At 38.8% G+C, this 20377-nt stretch overlaps 12 non-coding genes across 12 annotated transcripts; all 12 read left to right on the top strand.

Moving 5' to 3' along the window:
• The first annotated feature begins 1723 nt into the window (after nucleotides 1-1723).
• TRNAP-UGG (transfer RNA proline (anticodon UGG)) lies at nucleotides 1724-1795 on the top strand. The gene has a single exon. It is a non-coding gene; the product is annotated as a tRNA-Pro (tRNA).
• Nucleotides 1796-2095: 300 nt separating this feature from the next.
• TRNAV-CAC (transfer RNA valine (anticodon CAC)) lies at nucleotides 2096-2168 on the top strand. Its single transcript has one exon. It is a non-coding gene; the product is annotated as a tRNA-Val (tRNA).
• Nucleotides 2169-4282: 2114 nt separating this feature from the next.
• TRNAP-UGG (transfer RNA proline (anticodon UGG)) lies at nucleotides 4283-4354 on the top strand. The gene has a single exon. It is a non-coding gene; the product is annotated as a tRNA-Pro (tRNA).
• Nucleotides 4355-4654: 300 nt separating this feature from the next.
• Nucleotides 4655-4727, top strand: TRNAV-CAC (transfer RNA valine (anticodon CAC)). Its single transcript has one exon. It is a non-coding gene; the product is annotated as a tRNA-Val (tRNA).
• A 2655-nt stretch (nucleotides 4728-7382) lies between these two features.
• Nucleotides 7383-7454, top strand: TRNAP-UGG (transfer RNA proline (anticodon UGG)). The gene has a single exon. It is a non-coding gene; the product is annotated as a tRNA-Pro (tRNA).
• A 300-nt stretch (nucleotides 7455-7754) lies between these two features.
• Nucleotides 7755-7827, top strand: TRNAV-CAC (transfer RNA valine (anticodon CAC)). Its single transcript has one exon. It is a non-coding gene; the product is annotated as a tRNA-Val (tRNA).
• A 3023-nt stretch (nucleotides 7828-10850) lies between these two features.
• TRNAV-CAC (transfer RNA valine (anticodon CAC)) lies at nucleotides 10851-10923 on the top strand. Its single transcript has one exon. It is a non-coding gene; the product is annotated as a tRNA-Val (tRNA).
• A 2516-nt stretch (nucleotides 10924-13439) lies between these two features.
• On the top strand, nucleotides 13440-13512 carry TRNAV-CAC (transfer RNA valine (anticodon CAC)). Its single transcript has one exon. It is a non-coding gene; the product is annotated as a tRNA-Val (tRNA).
• A 2132-nt stretch (nucleotides 13513-15644) lies between these two features.
• On the top strand, nucleotides 15645-15716 carry TRNAP-UGG (transfer RNA proline (anticodon UGG)). The gene has a single exon. It is a non-coding gene; the product is annotated as a tRNA-Pro (tRNA).
• A 300-nt stretch (nucleotides 15717-16016) lies between these two features.
• TRNAV-CAC (transfer RNA valine (anticodon CAC)) lies at nucleotides 16017-16089 on the top strand. Its single transcript has one exon. It is a non-coding gene; the product is annotated as a tRNA-Val (tRNA).
• A 2162-nt stretch (nucleotides 16090-18251) lies between these two features.
• Nucleotides 18252-18323, top strand: TRNAP-UGG (transfer RNA proline (anticodon UGG)). Its single transcript has one exon. It is a non-coding gene; the product is annotated as a tRNA-Pro (tRNA).
• A 300-nt stretch (nucleotides 18324-18623) lies between these two features.
• Nucleotides 18624-18696, top strand: TRNAV-CAC (transfer RNA valine (anticodon CAC)). Its single transcript has one exon. It is a non-coding gene; the product is annotated as a tRNA-Val (tRNA).
• The last annotated feature ends 1681 nt before the right edge of the window (nucleotides 18697-20377 follow it).

Here is a 20377-nt window from a genome sequence, read left to right as displayed (position 1 = left end):
TGTTGATTTTTTCTAGCCTTGAATGAATAAAAGCAAATCACTCCTCTTTATGTATTTTTCTAATACATTGATATTTGCATCTCCTTTCCTAGCCTGCATTTTCACTATCTTACAGGCTGTATATAATAAGTATCAATTCAGGGGCCCTTCTATTACTCAATTCACAACTATTCTATCCTGGCATTGATAAGCAATCTACATCTGCTTCTGTTGTGTATTGGTTATCATGTTTACCTGACGTGTGAAAGCCCCATGTTTGACAGTGCGCGTTAATAAAGAGACCAATGATTTGTATTAAAAGTTGGCATGTGTTTTTGTTACCTTGCACCGGCCAAAAAGTGCCGGAAATGACTTCATTTGCAGTCACTTGAAAAGTAGGGATTCTCAAATAAATGGTAAGAGGTTGGAACAAATCTAAAGGAATGCATGGCATATCTATATGTATGTGTACGCAGGTATCCATATATAAAGATAGATAGATAGATAGATAGATAGATAGATAGATAGATAGATAGATAGATAGATAGATAGATAGATAGATAGATAGATAGATAGATAGATAGATAGATAGATAGATAGATAGATAGATAGATAGATAGATAGATAGATAGATAGATATTGGGAGAGAGAGAGCGTTAATATAAACTGAGACTTTATTTTCCATCAAGCTGTCTTTCCTTTCCTTCAGGAGCAGAATGTTCTGATCATCAGCGCTCCAGAATCTAGTGCTTGGTTGGCAAGCATCACACATTGTGATGTGTTAGCTAAGAGTTCCATGTCGTTCAGACTCATATATTCCTCTGTAGTTGTACCTTGGTGATTCAACAAAATGTGGCATCATAAGCAGCATTCTACTGCCATAGACTGGGCAGAAAAAACATTTAGAATTTCACTGAAAAAGAAAAAAAGCATACTTAGGCAGAGCTTTCTGGACAGTAAGGACATTAGAGTAAGTGATGAATAAGCACTGCTTTTGTTAATTTACATAGGCAGAACAGAGACTGCTGGGAAAAGCCTGAAATTAAAGGCACAGAAAATGCCTGCTTCTGGATAGAACACTGAGAAGGGTTGAAAGTTTTTTCTCTGACCCTGGCCACTTATACAAGCAATCCTATGATAGTCAGAAGGACCCACCCTAAAAAGGAAGGGACAGCCATTTGGACCCTTTCCACCTTTTCTATATCTCGCCTGATCGAGCGCTGATTGAGCGGATTAGCACATGTACTTCTCATTTTGGGAAGGTATTGCTTAGCTTGCTACCAGCAGCTCAGTTATGTTATGATGTTAGAGGCTTGCAAGGAATGCTTTAGTCCTGCATTAGGCAGTTTTTATTGCTACTTGCATTCAAGGGAAAGATAATTAGCCAGAATCTGTGACCCAGTTATTCAGCTTGGCATTCCGATTTGCACAAAGGGAATAAGCATTTGAGAAAAAATGCAACATGTGTTTCTTATGTTGTTATGAACAGCTTTTTATTCTTTCTCTTTAGGGTCTAGCCACTGCAGAAATAGATAAATAAGTGCTGACTTCCTGTAAGACGTGTCCAATGCTGGGACAAAATAAAAGGGGACACTTATAAATGATAGTGATATCATTTGAGAAAGGGTAAGTTGACACTGAATTTCATGTGTATTCACAGACCAAGCATGAAAAAGTCCCCAGCATGATCTTCATTGCGTGCTTAGAGCTGGTATTAGCTTTTCAGAGGTGCAGGCCTTTCGAAGGCTCGTTGGTCTAGGGGTATGATTCTCGCTTTGGGTGCGAGAGGTCCCGGGTTCAAATCCCGGACGAGCCCTTTCATTGGTGCTTTTTTAAAGTAGTATTGAAGTATGCATTTCAAAGCCAATATCAATTTTCTCTTTGCAGTAGTGGATGAATATTTGCTAGAGTCTCATGCTTTTAACCTTGCCCTGCCTGAGCAAATAGGAAACATTTCTCTTTAAGCATTTTGCAAAAATGCTGAACTTGCATGGCATATACAAGCGTTCAGCTAGGGCTGTCTGGGAAGGTTGCATGAAAGAAATCTAAAACCAGAGGCCCTTGGAATAGCCTGTTTTGAGAAGTTTCATCACAGAAGAATCAACTGTAGACATCTGTTTCTGTAGTGTAGTGGTTATCACGTTTGCCTCACACGCGAAAGGTCCCCGGTTCGAAACCGGGCAGAAACAGTTGTTATATTGTCTTGGCTGCAATGTTGAGAGGTGCCGTTTTGCCATGAAATTGTCCAGGCCCTGAAGATGGTTTCATGCAGACTCATTCCAAGAAAGTGAATTCTCTTAAAAACACTAAAGTAATTGGCATGTGGATGTATCTGTTGATTCACAGACCTCGCTTTCATAAGAGCCCTGCATTCTGTTCATTGCTCACCTAGAACATGCATTAACTTTGGGAATTGTTGGCACCAACAGGCATCTTAGTTTAGTGGAGTGTTTCTGGTGTTTAAGTGCAGAAGCCCTGGGCTCAATTCCTCGGTGACCCTTCTCAAGGTGATGATACAAATGCATCGTCACCTTTACGTTTAATGTCAGAATTGTTTATTTCTATTTGGTGGTGTATGAATGCTTGCAATAGTATGTTGATTTTTTCTAGCCTTGAATGAATAAAAGCAAATCACTCCTCTTTATGTATTTTTCTAATACATTGATATTTGCATCTCCTTTCCTAGCCTGCATTTTTCACTATCTTACAGGCTGTATATAATAAGTATCAATTCAGGGGCCCTTCTATTACTCAATTCACAACTATTCTATCCTGGCATTGATAAGCAATCTACATCTGCTTCTGTTGTGTATTGGTTATCATGTTTACCTGACGTGTGAAAGCCCCATGTTTGACAGTGCGCGTTAATAAAGAGACCAATGATTTGTATTAAAAGTTGGCATGTGTTTTTGTTACCTTGCACCGGCCAAAAAGTGCCGGAAATGACTTCATTTGCAGTCACTTGAAAAGTAGGGATTCTCAAATAAATGGTAAGAGGTTGGAACAAATCTAAAGGAATGCATGGCATATCTATATGTATGTGTACGCAGGTATCCATATATAAAGATAGATAGATAGATAGATAGATAGATAGATAGATAGATAGATAGATAGATAGATAGATAGATAGATAGATAGATAGATAGATAGATAGATAGATAGATAGATAGATAGATAGATAGATAGATATTCGGAGAGAGAGAGCGTTAATATAAACTGAGACTTTATTTTCCATCAAGCTGTCTTTCCTTTCCTTCAGGAGCAGAATGTTCTGATCATCAGCGCTCCAGAATCTAGTGCTTGGTTGGCAAGCATCACACATTGTGATGTGTTAGCTAAGAGTTCCATGTCGTTCAGACTCATATATTCCTCTGTAGTTGTACCTTGGTGATTCAACAAAATGTGGCATCATAAGCAGCATTCTACTGCCATAGACTGGGCGGAAAAAACATTTAGAATTTCACAGAAAAAGAAAAAAAGCATACTTAGGCAGAGCTTTCTGGACAGTAAGGACATTAGAGTAAGTGATGAATAAGCACTGCTTTTGTTATTTACATAGGCAGAACAGAGACTGCTGGGAAAAGCCTGAAATTAAAGGCACAGAAAATGCCTGCTTCTGGATAGAACACTGAGAAGGGTTGAAAGTTTTTTCTCTGACCCTGGCCACTCGTACAAGCAATCCTATGATAGTCAGAAGGACCCACCCTAAAAAGGAAGGGACAGCCATTTGGACCCTTTCCACCTTTTCTATATCTCGCCTGATCTCGCCTGATCGAGCGCTGATTGAGCGGATTAGCACATGTACTTCTCATTTTGGGAAGGTATTGCTTAGCTTGCTACCAGCAGCTCAGTTATGTTATGATGTTAGAGGCTTGCAAGGAATGCTTTAGTCCTGCATTAGGCAGTTTTTATTGCTACTTGCATTCAAGGGAAAGATAATTAGCCAGAATCTGTGGCCCAGTTATTCAGCTTGGCATTCCGATTTGCACAAAGGGAATAAGCATTTGAGAAAAAATGCAACATGTGTTTCTTATGTTGTTATGAACAGCTTTTTATTCTTTCTCTTTAGGGTCTAGCCACTGCAGAAATAGATAAATAAGTGCTGACTTCCTGTAAGACGTGTCCAATGCTGGGACAAAATAAAAGGGGACACTTATAAATGATAGTGATATCATTTGAGAAAGGGTAAGTTGACACTGAATTTCATGTGTATTCACAGACCAAGCATGAAAAAGTCCCCAGCATGATCTTCATTGCGTGCTTAGAGCTGGTATTAGCTTTTCAGAGGTGCGGGTCTTTCGAAGGCTCGTTGGTCTAGGGGTATGATTCTCGCTTTGGGTGCGAGAGGTCCCGGGTTCAAATCCCGGACGAGCCCTTTCATTGGTGCTTTTTTAAAGTAGTATTGAAGTATGCATTTCAAAGCCAATATCAATTTTCTCTTTGCAGTAGTGGATGAATATTTGCTAGAGTCTCATGCTTTTAACCTTGCCCTGCCTGAGCAAATAGGAAACATTTCTCTTTAAGCATTTTGCAAAAATGCTGAACTTGCATGGCATATACAAGCGTTCAGCTAGGGCTGTCTGGGAAGGTTGCATGAAAGAAATCTAAAACCAGAGGCCCTTGGAATAGCCTGTTTTGAGAAGTTTCATCACAGAAGAATCAACTGTAGACATCTGTTTCTGTAGTGTAGTGGTTATCACGTTTGCCTCACACGCGAAAGGTCCCCGGTTCGAAACCGGGCAGAAACAGTTGTTATATTGTCTTGGCTGCAATGTTGAGAGGTGCCGTTTTGCCATGAAATTGTCCAGGCCCTGAAGATAGTTTCATGCAGACTCGTTCCAAGAAAGTGAATTCTCTTAAAAACACTAAAGTAATTGGCATGTGGATGTATCTGTTGATTCACAGACCTCGCTTTGAAAAGAGCCCTGCATTCTGTTCATTGCTCACCTAGAACATGCATTAACTTTGGGAATTGTTGGCACCAACAGGCATCTTAGTTTAGTGGAGTGTTTCTGGTGTTTAAGTGCAGAAGCCCTGGGCTCAATTCCTCGGTGACCCTTCTCAAGGTGATGATACAAATGCATCATCACCTTTACGTTTAATGTCAGAATTGTTTATTTCTATTTGGTGGTGTATGAATGCTTGCAATAGTATGTTGATTTTTTCTAGCCTTGAATGAATAAAAGCAAATCACTCCTCTTTATGTATTTTTCTAATACATTGATATTTGCATCTCCTTTCCTAGCCAGCATTTTTCACTATCTTACAGGATGTATATAATAAGTATCAATTCAGGGGCCCTTCTTCTACTCAATTCACAACTGTTCTATCCCGGCATTGATAAGCAATCTACATCTGCTTCTGTTGTATATTGGTTATCATGTTTACCTGACGTGTGAAAGCCCCATGTTTGACAGTGCGCATTAATAAAGAGACCAATGATTTTTATTAAAAGTTGTCATGTGTTTTTGTTACCTTGCACCGGCCAAAAAGTGCCGGAAATGACTTCATTTGCAGTCACTTGAAAAGTAGGGATTCTCAAATAAATGGTAAGAGGTTGGAACAAATCTAAAGGAATGCATGGCATATCTATATGTATGTGTACGCAGGTATCCATATATAAAGATAGATAGATAGATAGATAGATAGATAGATAGATAGATAGATAGATAGATAGATAGATAGATAGATAGATAGATAGATAGATAGATAGATAGATAGATAGATAGATAGATAGATAGATAGATAGATAGATAGATAGATAGATAGATGGATGGATGGATGGATGGATGGATGGATGGATGGATGGATGGATGGATGGATGGATGGATGGATGGATGGATGGATAGATAGATAGATAGATAGATAGATAGATAGATAGATAGATAGATAGATAGATAGATAGATAGATAGATAGATAGATAGATAGATAGATAGATAGATAGATAGATAGATAGATAGATAGATAGATAGATAGATAGATAGATAGATAGATAGATAGATAGATAGATAGATGGATGGATGGATGGATGGATGGATGGATGGATGGATGGATGGATGGATGGATGGATGGATGGATGGATGGATGGATGGATGGATGGATGGATGGATGGATGGATAGATAGATAGATAGATAGATAGATAGATAGATAGATAGATAGATAGATAGATAGATAGATAGATAGATAGATAGATAGATAGATAGATAGATAGATAGATAGATAGATAGATAGATAGATAGATAGATAGATAGATAGATAGATAGATAGATAGATAGATAGATAGATAGATATTGGGAGAGAGAGAGCGTTAATATAAACTGAGACTTTATTTTCCATCAAGCTGTCTTTCCTTTCCTTCAGGAGCAGAATGTTCTGATCATCAGCGCTCCAGAATCTAGTGCTTGGTTGGCAAGCATCACACATTGTGATGTGTTAGCTAAGAGTTCCATGTCGTTCAGACTCATATATTCCTCTGTAGTTGTACCTTGGTGATTCAACAAAATGTGGCATCATAAGCAGCATTCTACTGCCATAGACTGGGCAGAAAAAACATTTAGAATTTCACTGAAAAAGAAAAAAAGCATACTTAGGCAGAGCTTTCTGGACAGTAAGGACATTAGAGTAAGTGATGAATAAGCACTGTTTTTGTTAATTTACATAGGCAGAACAGAGACTGCTGGGAAAAGCCTGAAATTAAAGGCACAGAAAATGCCTGCTTCTGGATAGAACACTGAGAAGGGTTGAAAGTTTTTTCTTTGACCCTGGCCACTTATACAAGCAATCCTATGATAGTCAGAAGGACCCACCCTAAAAAGGAAGGGACAGCCATTTGGACCCTTTCCACCTTTTCTATATCTCGCCTGATGGAGCCTGATCGAGCGCTGATTGAGCGGATTAGCACATGTACTTCTCATTTTGGGAAGGTATTGCTTAGCTTGCTACCAGCAGCTCAGTTATGTTATGATGTTAGAGGCTTGCAAGGAATGCTTTAGTCCTGCATTAGGCAGTTTTTATTGCTACTTGCATTCAAGGGAAAGATAATTAGCCAGAATCTGTGACCCAGTTATTCAGCTTGGCAGATTTGCACAAAGGGAATAAGCATTTGAGAAAAAATGCAACATGTGTTTCTTATGTTGTTATGAACAGCTTTTTATTCTTTCTCTTTAGGGTCTAGCCACTGCAGAAATAGATAAATAAGTGCTGACTTCCTGTAAGACGTGTCCAATGCTGGGACAAAATAAAAGGGGACACTTATAAATGATAGTGATATCATTTGAGAAAGGGTAAGTTGACACTGAATTTCATGTGTATTCACAGACCAAGCATGAAAAAGTCCCCAGCATGATCTTCATTGCGTGCTTAGAGCTGGTATTAGCTTTTCAGAGGTGCAGGCCTTTCGAAGGCTCGTTGGTCTAGGGGTATGATTCTCGCTTTGGGTGCGAGAGGTCCCGGGTTCAAATCCCGGACGAGCCCTTTCATTGGTGCTTTTTTAAAGTAGTATTGAAGTATGCATTTCAAAGCCAATATCAATTTTCTCTTTGCAGTAGTGGATGAATATTTGCTAGAGTCTCATGCTTTTAACCTTGCCCTGCCTGAGCAAATAGGAAACATTTCTCTTTAAGCATTTTGCAAAAATGCTGAACTTGCATGGCATATACAAGCGTTCAGCTAGGGCTGTCTGGGAAGGTTGCATGAAAGAAATCTAAAACCAGAGGCCCTTGGAATAGCCTGTTTTGAGAAGTTTCATCACAGAAGAATCAACTGTAGACATCTGTTTCTGTAGTGTAGTGGTTATCACGTTTGCCTCACACGCGAAAGGTCCCCGGTTCGAAACCGGGCAGAAACAGTTGTTATATTGTCTTGGCTGCAATGTTGAGAGGTGCCGTTTTGCCATGAAATTGTCCAGGCCCTGAAGATGGTTTCATGCAGACTCGTTCCAAGAAAGTGAATTCTCTTAAAAACACTAAAGTAATTGGCATGTGGATGTATCTGTTGATTCACAGACCTCGCTTTGAAAAGAGCCCTGCATTCTGTTCATTGCTCACCTAGAACATGCATTAACTTTGGGAATTGTTGGCACCAACAGGCATCTTAGTTTAGTGGAGTGTTTCTGGTGTTTAAGTGCAGAAGCCCTGGGCTCAATTCCTCGGTGACCCTTCTCAAGGTGATGATACAAATGCATCGTCACCTTTACGTTTAATGTCAGAATTGTTTATTTCTATTTGGTGGTGTATGAATGCTTGCAATAGTATGTTGATTTTTTCTAGCCTTGAATGAATAAAAGCAAATCACTCCTCTTTATGTATTTTTCTAATACATTGATATTTGCATCTCCTTTCCTAGCCTGCATTTTTCACTATCTTACAGGCTGTATATAATAAGTATCAATTCAGGGGCCCTTCTTCTACTCAATTCACAACTGTTCTATCCCGGCATTGATAAGCAATCTACATCTGCTTCTGTTGTATATTGGTTATCATGTTTACCTGACGTGTGAAAGCCCCATGTTTGACAGTGCGCGTTAATAAAGAGACCAATGATTTTTATTAAAAGTTGTCATGTGTTTTTGTTACCTTGCACCGGCCAAAAAGTGCCGGAAATGACTTCATTTGCAGTCACTTGAAAAGTAGGGATTCTCAAATAAATGGTAAGAGGTTGGAACAAATCTAAAGGAATGCATGGCATATCTATATGTATGTGTACGCAGGTATCCATATATAAAGATAGATAGATAGATAGATAGATAGATAGATAGATAGATAGATAGATAGATAGATAGATAGATAGATAGATAGATAGATAGATAGATAGATAGATAGATAGATAGATAGATAGATAGATAGATAGATAGATAGATAGATAGATAGATAGATAGATAGATAGATGGATGGATGGATGGATGGATGGATGGATGGATGGATAGATAGATAGATAGATAGATAGATAGATAGATAGATAGATAGATAGATAGATAGATAGATAGATAGATAGATAGATAGATAGATAGATAGATAGATAGATAGATAGATAGATAGATAGATAGATAGATAGATAGATAGATAGATAGATAGATAGATAGATAGATAGATAGATAGATAGATAGATAGATAGATAGATAGATAGATAGATAGATGGATGGATGGATGGATGGATGGATGGATGGATGGATGGATAGATAGATAGATAGATAGATAGATAGATAGATAGATAGATAGATAGATAGATAGATAGATAGATAGATAGATAGATAGATAGATAGATAGATAGATAGATAGATAGATAGATAGATAGATAGATAGATAGATAGATAGATAGATAGATAGATAGATAGATAGATAGATAGATAGATAGATAGATAGATAGATAGATAGATAGATAGATATTGGGAGAGAGAGAGCGTTAATATAAACTGAGACTTTATTTTCCATCAAGCTGTCTTTCCTTTCCTTCAGGAGCAGAATGTTCTGATCATCAGCGCTCCAGAATCTAGTGCTTGGTTGGCAAGCATCACACATTGTGATGTGTTAGCTAAGAGTTCCATGTCGTTCAGACTCATATATTCCTCTGTAGTTGTACCTTGGTGATTCAACAAAATGTGGCATCATAAGCAGCATTCTACTGCCATAGACTGGGCAGAAAAAACATTTAGAATTTCACTGAAAAAGAAAAAAAGCATACTTAGGCAGAGCTTTCTGGACAGTAAGGACATTAGAGTAAGTGATGAATAAGCACTGTTTTTGTTAATTTACATAGGCAGAACAGAGACTGCTGGGAAAAGCCTGAAATTAAAGGCACAGAAAATGCCTGCTTCTGGATAGAACACTGAGAAGGGTTGAAAGTTTTTTCTCTGACCCTGGCCACTTATACAAGCAATCCTATGATAGTCAGAAGGACCCACCCTAAAAAGGAAGGGACAGCCATTTGGACCCTTTCCACCTTTTCTATATCTCGCCTGATCGAGCCTGATCGAGCGCTGATTGAGCGGATTAGCACATGTACTTCTCATTTTGGGAAGGTATTGCTTAGCTTGCTACCAGCAGCTCAGTTATGTTATGATGTTAGAGGCTTGCAAGGAATGCTTTAGTCCTGCATTAGGCAGTTTTTATTGCTACTTGCATTCAAGGGAAAGATAATTAGCCAGAATCTGTGACCCAGTTATTCAGCTTGGCATTCCGATTTGCACAAAGGGAATAAGCATTTGAGAAAAAATGCAACATGTGTTTCTTATGTTGTTATGAACAGCTTTTTATTCTTTCTCTTTAGGGTCTAGCCACTGCAGAAATAGATAAATAAGTGCTGACTTCCTGTAAGACGTGTCCAATGCTGGGACAAAATAAAAGGGGACACTTATAAATGATAGTGATATCATTTGAGAAAGGGTAAGTTGACACTGAATTTCATGTGTATTCACAGACCAAGCATGAAAAAGTCCCCAGCATGATCTTCATTGCGTGCTTAGAGCTGGTATTAGCTGTTCAGAGGTGCAGGCCTTTCGAAGGCTCGTTGGTCTAGGGGTATGTTTCTCGCTTTGGGTGCGAGAGGTCCCGGGTTCAAATCCCGGACGAGCCCTTTCATTGGTGCTTTTTTAAAGTAGTATTGAAGTATGCATTTCAAAGCCAATATCAATTTTCTCTTTGCAGTAGTGGATGAATATTTGCTAGAGTCTCATGCTTTTAACCTTGCCCTGCCTGAGCAAATAGGAAACATTTCTCTTTAAGCATTTTGCAAAAATGCTGAACTTGCATGGCATATACAAGCGTTCAGCTAGGGCTGTCTGGGAAGGTTGCATGAAAGAAATCTAAAACCAGAGGCCCTTGGAATAGCCTGTTTTGAGAAGTTTCATCACAGAAGAATCAACTGTAGACATCTGTTTCTGTAGTGTAGTGGTTATCACGTTCGCCTCACACGCGAAAGGTCCCCGGTTCGAAACCGGGCAGAAACAGTTGTTATATTGTCTTGGCTGCAATGTTGAGAGGTGCCATTTTGCCATGAAATTGTCCAGGCCCTGAAGATGGTTTCATGCAGACTCATTCCAAGAAAGTGAATTCTCTTAAAAACACTAAAGTAATTGGCATGTGGATGTATCTGTTGATTCACAGACCTCGCTTTCATAAGAGCCCTGCATTCTGTTCATTGCTCACCTAGAACATGCATTAACTTTGGGAATTGTTGGCACCAACAGGCATCTTAGTTTAGTGGAGTGTTTCTGGTGTTTAAGTGCAGAAGCCCTGGGCTCAATTCCTCGGTGACCCTTCTCAAGGTGATGATACAAATGCATCGTCACCTTTACGTTTAATGTCAGAATTGTTTATTTCTATTTGGTGGTGTATGAATGCTTGCAATAGTATGTTGATTTTTTCTAGCCTTGAATGAATAAAAGCAAATCACTCCTCTTTATGTATTTTTCTAATACATTGATATTTGCATCTCCTTTCCTAGCCTGCATTTTTCACTATCTTACAGGCTGTATATAATAAGTATCAATTCAGGGGCCCTTCTATTACTCAATTCACAACTATTCTATCCTGGCATTGATAAGCAATCTACATCTGCTTCTGTTGTGTATTGGTTATCATGTTTACCTGACGTGTGAAAGCCCCATGTTTGACAGTGCGCGTTAATAAAGAGACCAATGATTTGTATTAAAAGTTGGCATGTGTTTTTGTTACCTTGCACCGGCCAAAAAGTGCCGGAAATGACTTCATTTGCAGTCACTTGAAAAGTAGGGATTCTCAAATAAATGGTAAGAGGTTGGAACAAATCTAAAGGAATGCATGGCATATCTATATGTATGTGTACGCAGGTATCCATATATAAAGATAGATAGATAGATAGATAGATAGATAGATAGATAGATAGATAGATAGATAGATAGATAGATAGATAGATAGATAGATAGATAGATAGATAGATAGATAGATAGATAGATAGATAGATAGATAGATAGATAGATAGATAGATAGATAGATAGATAGATAGATATTGGGAGAGAGAGAGCGTTAATATAAACTGAGACTTTATTTTCCATCAAGCTGTCTTTCCTTTCCTTCAGGAGCAGAATGTTCTGATCATCAGCGCTCCAGAATCTAGTGCTTGGTTGGCAAGCATCACACATTGTGATGTGTTAGCTAAGAGTTCCATGTCGTTCAGACTCATATATTCCTCTGTAGTTGTACCTTGGTGATTCAACAAAATGTGGCATCATAAGCAGCATTCTACTGCCATAGACTGGGCAGAAAAAACATTTAGAATTTCACTGAAAAAGAAAAAAAGCATACTTAGGCAGAGCTTTCTGGACAGTAAGGACATTAGAGTAAGTGATGAATAAGCACTGCTTTTGTTAATTTACATAGGCAGAACAGAGACTGCTGGGAAAAGCCTGAAATTAAAGGCACAGAAAATGCCTGCTTCTGGATAGAACACTGAGAAGGGTTGAAAGTTTTTTCTCTGACCCTGGCCACTTATACAAGCAATCCTATGATAGTCAGAAGGACCCACCCTAAAAAGGAAGGGACAGCCATTTGGACCCTTTCCACCTTTTCTATATCTCGCCTGATCGAGCCTGATTGAGCGGATTAGCACATGTACTTCTCATTTTGGGAAGGTATTGCTTAGCTTGCTACCAGCAGCTCAGTTATGTTATGATGTTAGAGGCTTGCAAGGAATGCTTTAGTCCTGCATTAGGCAGTTTTTATTGCTACTTGCATTCAAGGGAAAGATAATTAGCCAGAATCTGTGACCCAGTTATTCAGCTTGGCATTCCGATTTGCACAAAGGGAATAAGCATTTGAGAAAAAATGCAACATGTGTTTCTTATGTTGTTATGAACAGCTTTTTATTCTTTCTCTTTAGGGTCTAGCCACTGCAGAAATAGATAAATAAGTGCTGACTTCCTGTAAGACGTGTCCAATGCTGGGACAAAATAAAAGGGGACACTTATAAATGATAGTGATATCATTTGAGAAAGGGTAAGTTGACACTGAATTTCATGTGTATTCACAGACCAAGCATGAAAAAGTCCCCAGCATGATCTTCATTGCGTGCTTAGAGCTGGTATTAGCTTTTCAGAGGTGCAGGCCTTTCGAAGGCTCGTTGGTCTAGGGGTATGATTCTCGCTTTGGGTGCGAGAGGTCCCGGGTTCAAATCCTGGACGAGCCCTTTCATTGGTGCTTTTTTAAAGTAGTATTGAAGTATGCATTTCAAAGCCAATATCAATTTTCTCTTTGCAGTAGTGGATGAATATTTGCTAGAGTCTCATGCTTTTAACCTTGCCCTGCCTGAGCAAATAGGAAACATTTCTCTTTAAGCATTTTGCAAAAATGCTGAACTTGCATGGCATATACAAGCGTTCAGCTAGGGCTGTCTGGGAAGGTTGCATGAAAGAAATCTAAAACCAGAGGCCCTTGGAATAGCCTGTTTTGAGAAGTTTCATCACAGAAGAATCAACTGTAGACATCTGTTTCTGTAGTGTAGTGGTTATCACGTTCGCCTCACACGCGAAAGGTCCCCGGTTCGAAACCGGGCAGAAACAGTTTTTATATTGTCTTGGCTGCAATGTTGAGAGGTGCCGTTTTGCCATGAAATTGTCCAGGCCCTGAAGATGGTTTCATGCAGACTCATTCCAAGAAAGTGAATTCTCTTAAAAACACTAAAGTAATTGGCATGTGGATGTATCTGTTGATTCACAGACCTCGCTTTCATAAGAGCCCTGCATTCTGTTCATTGCTCACCTAGAACATGCATTAACTTTGGGAATTGTTGGCACCAACAGGCATCTTAGTTTAGTGGAGTGTTTCTGGTGTTTAAGTGCAGAAGCCCTGGGCTCAATTCCTCGGTGACCCTTCTCAAGGTGATGATACAAATGCATCGTCACCTTTACGTTTAATGTCAGAATTGTTTATTTCTATTTGGTGGTGTATGAATGCTTGCAATAGTATGTTGATTTTTTCTAGCCTTGAATGAATAAAAGCAAATCACTCCTCTTTATGTATTTTTCTAATACATTGATATTTGCATCTCCTTTCCTAGCCTGCATTTTCACTATCTTACAGGCTGTATATAATAAGTATCAATTCAGGGGCCCTTCTATTACTCAATTCACAACTATTCTATCCTGGCATTGATAAGCAATCTACATCTGCTTCTGTTGTGTATTGGTTATCATGTTTACCTGACGTGTGAAAGCCCCATGTTTGACAGTGCGCGTTAATAAAGAGACCAATGATTTGTATTAAAAGTTGGCATGTGTTTTTGTTACCTTGCACCGGCCAAAAAGTGCCGGAAATGACTTCATTTGCAGTCACTTGAAAAGTAGGGATTCTCAAATAAATGGTAAGAGGTTGGAACAAATCTAAAGGAATGCATGGCATATCTATATGTATGTGTACGCAGGTATCCATATATAAAGATAGATAGATAGATAGATAGATAGATAGATAGATAGATAGATAGATAGATAGATAGATAGATAGATAGATAGATAGATAGATAGATAGATAGATAGATAGATAGATAGATAGATAGATAGATAGATAGATAGATAGATAGATAGATAGATATTGGGAGAGAGAGAGCGTTAATATAAACTGAGACTTTATTTTCCATCAAGCTGTCTTTCCTTTCCTTCAGGAGCAGAATGTTCTGATCATCAGCGCTCCAGAATCTAGTGCTTGGTTGGCAAGCATCACACATTGTGATGTGTTAGCTAAGAGTTCCATGTCGTTCAGACTCATATATTCCTCTGTAGTTGTACCTTGGTGATTCAACAAAATGTGGCATCATAAGCAGCATTCTACTGCCATAGACTGGGCAGAAAAAACATTTAGAATTTCACTGAAAAAGAAAAAAAGCATACTTAGGCAGAGCTTTCTGGACAGTAAGGACATTAGAGTAAGTGATGAATAAGCACTGCTTTTGTTAATTTACATAGGCAGAACAGAGACTGCTGGGAAAAGCCTGAAATTAAAGGCACAGAAAATGCCTGCTTCTGGATAGAACACTGAGAAGGGTTGAAAGTTTTTTCTCTGACCCTGGCCACTTATACAAGCAATCCTATGATAGTCAGAAGGACCCACCCTAAAAAGGAAGGGACAGCCATTTGGACCCTTTCCACCTTTTCTATATCTCGCCTGATCGAGCGCTGATTGAGCGGATTAGCACATGTACTTCTCATTTTGGGAAGGTATTGCTTAGCTTGCTACCAGCAGCTCAGTTATGTTATGATGTTAGAGGCTTGCAAGGAATGCTTTAGTCCTGCATTAGGCAGTTTTTATTGCTACTTGCATTCAAGGGAAAGATAATTAGCCAGAATCTGTGACCCAGTTATTCAGCTTGGCATTCCGATTTGCACAAAGGGAATAAGCATTTGAGAAAAAATGCAACATGTGTTTCTTATGTTGTTATGAACAGCTTTTTATTCTTTCTCTTTAGGGTCTAGCCACTGCAGAAATAGATAAATAAGTGCTGACTTCCTGTAAGACGTGTCCAATGCTGGGACAAAATAAAAGGGGACACTTATAAATGATAGTGATATCATTTGAGAAAGGGTAAGTTGACACTGAATTTCATGTGTATTCACAGACCAAGCATGAAAAAGTCCCCAGCATGATCTTCATTGCGTGCTTAGAGCTGGTATTAGCTTTTCAGAGGTGCAGGCCTTTCGAAGGCTCGTTGGTCTAGGGGTATGATTCTCGCTTTGGGTGCGAGAGGTCCCGGGTTCAAATCCCGGACGAGCCCTTTCATTGGTGCTTTTTTAAAGTAGTATTGAAGTATGCATTTCAAAGCCAATATCAATTTTCTCTTTGCAGTAGTGGATGAATATTTGCTAGAGTCTCATGCTTTTAACCTTGCCCTGCCTGAGCAAATAGGAAACATTTCTCTTTAAGCATTTTGCAAAAATGCTGAACTTGCATGGCATATACAAGCGTTCAGCTAGGGCTGTCTGGGAAGGTTGCATGAAAGAAATCTAAAACCAGAGGCCCTTGGAATAGCCTGTTTTGAGAAGTTTCATCACAGAAGAATCAACTGTAGACATCTGTTTCTGTAGTGTAGTGGTTATCACGTTTGCCTCACACGCGAAAGGTCCCCGGTTCGAAACCGGGCAGAAACAGTTGTTATATTGTCTTGGCTGCAATGTTGAGAGGTGCCGTTTTGCCATGAAATTGTCCAGGCCCTGAAGATGGTTTCATGCAGACTCATTCCAAGAAAGTGAATTCTCTTAAAAACACTAAAGTAATTGGCATGTGGATGTATCTGTTGATTCACAGACCTCGCTTTCATAAGAGCCCTGCATTCTGTTCATTGCTCACCTAGAACATGCATTAACTTTGGGAATTGTTGGCACCAACAGGCATCTTAGTTTAGTGGAGTGTTTCTGGTGTTTAAGTGCAGAAGCCCTGGGCTCAATTCCTCGGTGACCCTTCTCAAGGTGATGATACAAATGCATCGTCACCTTTACGTTTAATGTCAGAATTGTTTATTTCTATTTGGTGGTGTATGAATGCTTGCAATAGTATGTTGATTTTTTCTAGCCTTGAATGAATAAAAGCAAATCACTCCTCTTTATGTATTTTTCTAATACATTGATATTTGCATCTCCTTTCCTAGCCTGCATTTTTCACTATCTTACAGGCTGTATATAATAAGTATCAATTCAGGGGCCCTTCTATTACTCAATTCACAACTATTCTATCCTGGCATTGATAAGCAATCTACATCTGCTTCTGTTGTGTATTGGTTATCATGTTTACCTGACGTGTGAAAGCCCCATGTTTGACAGTGCGCGTTAATAAAGAGACCAATGATTTGTATTAAAAGTTGGCATGTGTTTTTGTTACCTTGCACCGGCCAAAAAGTGCCGGAAATGACTTCATTTGCAGTCACTTGAAAAGTAGGGATTCTCAAATAAATGGTAAGAGGTTGGAACAAATCTAAAGGAATGCATGGCATATCTATATGTATGTGTACGCAGGTATCCATATATAAAGATAGATAGATAGTTAGATAGATAGATAGATAGATAGATAGATAGATAGATAGATAGATAGATAGATAGATAGATAGATAGATAGATAGATAGATAGATAGATAGATAGATAGATAGATAGATAGATAGATAGATAGATAGATAGATAGATAGATAGATAGATAGATAGATATTCGGAGAGAGAGAGCGTTAATATAAACTGAGACTTTATTTTCCATCAAGCTGTCTTTCCTTTCCTTCAGGAGCAGAATGTTCTGATCATCAGCGCTCCAGAATCTAGTGCTTGGTTGGCAAGCATCACACATTGTGATGTGTTAGCTAAGAGTTCCATGTCGTTCAGACTCATATATTCCTCTGTAGTTGTACCTTGGTGATTCAACAAAATGTGGCATCATAAGCAGCATTCTACTGCCATAGACTGGGCGGAAAAAACATTTAGAATTTCACAGAAAAAGAAAAAAAGCATACTTAGGCAGAGCTTTCTGGACAGTAAGGACATTAGAGTAAGTGATGAATAAGCACTGCTTTTGTTATTTACATAGGCAGAACAGAGACTGCTGGGAAAAGCCTGAAATTAAAGGCACAGAAAATGCCTGCTTCTGGATAGAACACTGAGAAGGGTTGAAAGTTTTTTCTCTGACCCTGGCCACTCGTACAAGCAATCCTATGATAGTCAGAAGGACCCACCCTAAAAAGGAAGGGACAGCCATTTGGACCCTTTCCACCTTTTCTATATCTCGCCTGATCTCGCCTGATCGAGCGCTGATTGAGCGGATTAGCACATGTACTTCTCATTTTGGGAAGGTATTGCTTAGCTTGCTACCAGCAGCTCAGTTATGTTATGATGTTAGAGGCTTGCAAGGAATGCTTTAGTCCTGCATTAGGCAGTTTTTATTGCTACTTGCATTCAAGGGAAAGATAATTAGCCAGAATCTGTGGCCCAGTTATTCAGCTTGGCATTCCGATTTGCACAAAGGGAATAAGCATTTGAGAAAAAATGCAACATGTGTTTCTTATGTTGTTATGAACAGCTTTTTATTCTTTCTCTTTAGGGTCTAGCCACTGCAGAAATAGATAAATAAGTGCTGACTTCCTGTAAGACGTGTCCAATGCTGGGACAAAATAAAAGGGGACACTTATAAATGATAGTGATATCATTTGAGAAAGGGTAAGTTGACACTGAATTTCATGTGTATTCACAGACCAAGCATGAAAAAGTCCCCAGCATGATCTTCATTGCGTGCTTAGAGCTGGTATTAGCTTTTCAGAGGTGCGGGTCTTTCGAAGGCTCGTTGGTCTAGGGGTATGATTCTCGCTTTGGGTGCGAGAGGTCCCGGGTTCAAATCCCGGACGAGCCCTTTCATTGGTGCTTTTTTAAAGTAGTATTGAAGTATGCATTTCAAAGCCAATATCAATTTTCTCTTTGCAGTAGTGGATGAATATTTGCTAGAGTCTCATGCTTTTAACCTTGCCCTGCCTGAGCAAATAGGAAACATTTCTCTTTAAGCATTTTGCAAAAATGCTGAACTTGCATGGCATATACAAGCGTTCAGCTAGGGCTGTCTGGGAAGGTTGCATGAAAGAAATCTAAAACCAGAGGCCCTTGGAATAGCCTGTTTTGAGAAGTTTCATCACAGAAGAATCAACTGTAGACATCTGTTTCTGTAGTGTAGTGGTTATCACGTTTGCCTCACACGCGAAAGGTCCCCGGTTCGAAACCGGGCAGAAACAGTTGTTATATTGTCTTGGCTGCAATGTTGAGAGGTGCCGTTTTGCCATGAAATTGTCCAGGCCCTGAAGATAGTTTCATGCAGACTCGTTCCAAGAAAGTGAATTCTCTTAAAAACACTAAAGTAATTGGCATGTGGATGTATCTGTTGATTCACAGACCTCGCTTTGAAAAGAGCCCTGCATTCTGTTCATTGCTCACCTAGAACATGCATTAACTTTGGGAATTGTTGGCACCAACAGGCATCTTAGTTTAGTGGAGTGTTTCTGGTGTTTAAGTGCAGAAGCCCTGGGCTCAATTCCTCGGTGACCCTTCTCAAGGTGATGATACAAATGCATCATCACCTTTACGTTTAATGTCAGAATTGTTTATTTCTATTTGGTGGTGTATGAATGCTTGCAATAGTATGTTGATTTTTTCTAGCCTTGAATGAATAAAAGCAAATCACTCCTCTTTATGTATTTTTCTAATACATTGATATTTGCATCTCCTTTCCTAGCCAGCATTTTTCACTATCTTACAGGATGTATATAATAAGTATCAATTCAGGGGCCCTTCTTCTACTCAATTCACAACTGTTCTATCCCGGCATTGATAAGCAATCTACATCTGCTTCTGTTGTATATTGGTTATCATGTTTACCTGACGTGTGAAAGCCCCATGTTTGACAGTGCGCATTAATAAAGAGACCAATGATTTTTATTAAAAGTTGTCATGTGTTTTTGTTACCTTGCACCGGCCAAAAAGTGCCGGAAATGACTTCATTTGCAGTCACTTGAAAAGTAGGGATTCTCAAATAAAAAATAAATGGTAAGAGGTTGGAACAAATCTAAAGGAATGCATGGCATATCTATATGTATGTGTACGCAGGTATCCATATATAAAGATAGATAGATAGATAGATAGATAGATAGATAGATAGATAGATAGATAGATAGATAGATAGATAGATAGATAGATAGATAGATAGATAGATAGATAGATAGATAGATAGATAGATAGATAGATAGATAGATAGATAGATAGATAGATAGATAGATAGATAGATAGATGGATGGATGGATGGATGGATGGATGGATGGATGGATGGATGGATGGATGGATGGATGGATGGATGGATGGATGGATGGATGGATGGATGGATGGATGGATGGATGGATGGATGGATGGATAGATAGATAGATAGATAGATAGATAGATAGATAGATAGATAGATAGATAGATAGATAGATAGATAGATAGATAGATAGATAGATAGATAGATAGATAGATAGATAGATAGATAGATAGATAGATAGATAGATAGATAGATAGATAGATAGATAGATGGATGGATGGATGGATGGATGGATGGATGGATGGATGGATGGATGGATGGATGGATGGATGGATGGATGGATGGATGGATGGATGGATGGATGGATGGATAGATAGATAGATAGATAGATAGATAGATAGATAGATAGATAGATAGATAGATAGATAGATAGATAGATAGATAGATAGATAGATAGATAGATAGATAGATAGATAGATAGATAGATAGATAGATATTGGGAGAGAGAGAGCGTTAATATAAACTGAGACTTTATTTTCCATCAAGCTGTCTTTCCTTTCCTTCAGGAGCAGAATGTTCTGATCATCAGCGCTCCAGAATCTAGTGCTTGGTTGGCAAGCATCACA

Source organism: Lissotriton vulgaris, chromosome 8, assembly GCF_964263255.1.
Source record: "Lissotriton vulgaris chromosome 8, aLisVul1.2, whole genome shotgun sequence".
NCBI classification, from domain to species: Eukaryota; Metazoa; Chordata; class Amphibia; order Caudata; family Salamandridae; genus Lissotriton; species Lissotriton vulgaris.
The sequence above is the reverse complement of the archived record's forward strand: the minus strand, read 5'-3'. Positions and strand labels throughout refer to the sequence as shown.